At 41.7% G+C, this 3,109-nt stretch overlaps 1 protein-coding gene across 1 annotated transcript in view; it reads right to left on the bottom strand.

Annotated features, from left to right (window-relative positions):
• mitfa (melanocyte inducing transcription factor a) overlaps window positions 1-2,341 on the bottom strand; it is a 20,111-nt gene extending 17,770 nt beyond the window's left edge. Inside the window, exon 1 of the mRNA XM_032512644.1 lies at window positions 2,299-2,341. The gene's annotated coding sequence lies outside the window, so the exon portion shown is untranslated. The remainder of the gene's footprint in view (window positions 1-2,298) is intronic.
• Between the last annotated feature and the right edge of the window lie 768 nt (window positions 2,342-3,109).

The following is a 3,109-nucleotide window of genomic DNA, read 5'->3' as shown; positions in this document are numbered from 1 at the left end:
CAACACTTTTAACAGTCAAACTGAAACACTGGCGTTGAGCTCCAGGTCCTGCAGCCGCGGAAGGACCGCCACCAGTGGGGCTCGGCCAGCGTGGAAACATTATGCTTCACTGGGACACGGAGAGCTCCAGACCCGGTAGCAACGGCACATCCCCCCTGACGACCACGGCCAGTGTTGGTGGAATAGCAAGCTAGCGTTAGCGAACTAACCAACCAGCACACTTATAAATAAATAAAAACATTTTAATTTAAAAGGCGCACGTTATACCCACTGATGACGGTCCGTCTGCAGGACCTGGAGTTCACCGCCAGTATTTCAGTTTGAGTGTTAAAAAGTGTTAGGATAACTAAAATGTATTCATTTATTGGTGAAATGCCTCAGTTCAGCAAGAGATAAAATGTTATTTTTTATAAGCGGGATTAGTTCGCTAACGCTAGCTTGCTAACACTGGCGGTGGGCTCCAGGCTCTAGGGGGGGATGTGCCGCTGCTACCGGGTCTGGAGCTCTCCGTGTCCCAGCGGAGCTCCGATCAGGTCGAGGTCGGCAGCGGAGCTTTCTAGCGATGTTTCCACGCATGCCGAGCCCCACTGGTGGCGGTCCGTCCGCGGCTGCAGGACCTGGAGCTCAACGCCAGTGTTTCAGTTTGACTGTTAAAAGTGTTGAGATAATTAAAAGGTATTTACAGTATTTAGAAGCGGGCTGGCTGCTAGTTAGCTAACGCTAGCTTATATGCTACATAAATAAGCCGGACAGAGTTGTCTCTCATCTGGCGATAGAAACCCTGCTGTCCCCCTGGCTCAGAGCTCCACAGACAAAGTCCACAAGTACAAATTAGTTTAGCATCAAATTTATCGCAGGGAGTGTGAGAAGTGTAAAAGTCGAGGGCGAAAGAAGTGTAAAAGTCGAGGGCGCAGACTCCCCGCTGTGTAATGCGAGAGAGCAGAGCACATTGCAGCGACAGATTCGAAAGGTTGTAGGCCTAATCATTGAGTTGTGGTTGTACTGGAAAAGTGACTGAAGTGAGAAAAAAAATACGAGTACAGAGTTTTTTCTATAAGCTCTCAAATCATATTCTACAAGTGCTCACATCTACAAATAGGCCTACAGTTTTTTTTACAAGCTCTCAAATCTCTACAAGTGCTCTACCAGTAGGCCTACAGTTTTTTTTTTTACAAGCTCTCAAATTATATTCTACAAGTGCTCACATTACATATACACGCTCTCAGTTTTGCACCATATTTACCTTCATAGTTATGATTCTTTCACAAGTTACACCAGTAAAACAACAGAAACTAAATGTAGCCTACGTATTCATGTGCAAGACAATGTGTGTGTTCATAAATAATACAAATTAGCCTGATGTCGTCTTCATTCAGTGATGTAGGTCTGTACTGCAATGGTAATAAAGTTTGAGTTTGTAAAAATGCTCTCACACAGTTACACCCATGCAGACAATTGGCAAGATGTAGTCAAATTAAAAAGTTTATTCTGGATTTCAGTGGATTGTTGGTGCAAGTCATATTTATATTGTAACCTGAGAGTACACATAGAGCTGTAAAAAATGAAATAGTCAACACTTTATTGCTGAAAGTTCTTGTATTTTGAAACAAGGACCCGACGTAAACACATGACTCAGCAGCAGACTGTTGACTGTTTACTGCTCGTTACCATTGATTGTGTTAAAAGCACAGGCACCCAATTCTCCTCTGTCAGCATTTAAAGAGACATTGTGTTGATTTAAATCTTGCTCTGTGTCGTGGCAGTATGGGCAGTGTGTTTAGATGAGCGGTGTTTGGGCTCCCTTTGTGACGCCAGTGCATGGAGTAAAGCTGCTAAGGTCTGCCGAGATCTGCTGAATGCCACAAACGTCATGGATGTCTGCCGAGATCCGCCGGATGGCACAAGCAGATCTCGGCCAACCTCCGCTGCCCAGAGCGCTGTACACTGGCACCACAGAGGGAAGCCAAACACTGTTCATCTAAACACACTACCCATATGAAGATGACACAGAGCTGGTTTAAAATCAACAAAGGATCCCTTTAGTAGAGGTCGTCAAAAATAATTAGCATGCATCTGTAGCTGATAGTATAGTGTTATAGTGTATTTAATGTTACAAGCTCAAGCACAACACTTTTATCAAGATGGTCAACACAAACGAACAGGGTTGAACATGCAGAAAATGATCATGAGAACATATGAAACAACTTGTTCAACCTTTGTAAACCAAAGAGGCATGGATGCTCTAAAAAGACAATAAACGTGAAAAAGGATTTCTAGACAATAAAGGAGTTTTCTTACCTTTTTATTTTCATGTTAGTCAGTGGTTCAAGGGTCCCCACATCACTATTGCTGCGGTTTGAGGAATTAGGTCCTTTAAAAGCCCTTTAGGATGTCAGGACTTCCTGGTGTGACACAATAATGTCTCACTTGCAAGTTGACACAATGACGAATCCTAGATCCTCTTGGGTTTTGTGGTTAAATGGACATATTGGTTTAAGAAAGGACGAGCCGTTCTCTAGCACAGTCTATCTCAACTCACTGTGCCAATTGAATACAAAATATTAAGAGGTTAAATAAGGTCAAAACTCTATCTTATTTGTTATCTTATGTCTGCAGGACCATGACAGTATCCACTGGCATTTTGGAGATGTTTAAACAGTTCTAAGAAAGAAAGGCAGAACGACAAAACGTTTTGTGTGTTAAAAAATATGCTGAAACGTGATATTAAATGGAGATTCTGTTTTAGTCCACCAGGGCTTTATAACAATACTCCCTTCTTTTCTGACACTGAAACAAGCTGCAGAATGAAAAAGAAAACAATTGTTTGCAAAATCAATTTAAAGCAATAGTTTGAAAATTTTGGGAAATGTTCTAATTTGCTTTTCAACTGAGAGTTAGATGAGACATACCACTCTCTTATCTGTCCAATAAATATAAAAAATAAGCCCAGAATCTTTTAGCTTAATTTAGCACAAACACTGGACGCAGAAGGAAACAAAGGGCTATGCTCTATGCAGAGATAACAGGTCTTCCTAAAGCTCTCTAATTATCACATTATAACTTGTGAAGTGTCGTCTTTACTCCGTTTGTATGGATTAAACACACAATA

The sequence above is a fragment of the Etheostoma spectabile genome, chromosome 4 (genome assembly GCF_008692095.1).
Source record: "Etheostoma spectabile isolate EspeVRDwgs_2016 chromosome 4, UIUC_Espe_1.0, whole genome shotgun sequence".
In the NCBI taxonomy this organism is placed as follows: Eukaryota; Metazoa; Chordata; class Actinopteri; order Perciformes; family Percidae; genus Etheostoma; species Etheostoma spectabile.
The sequence above is the reverse complement of the archived record's forward strand: the minus strand, read 5'-3'. Positions and strand labels throughout refer to the sequence as shown.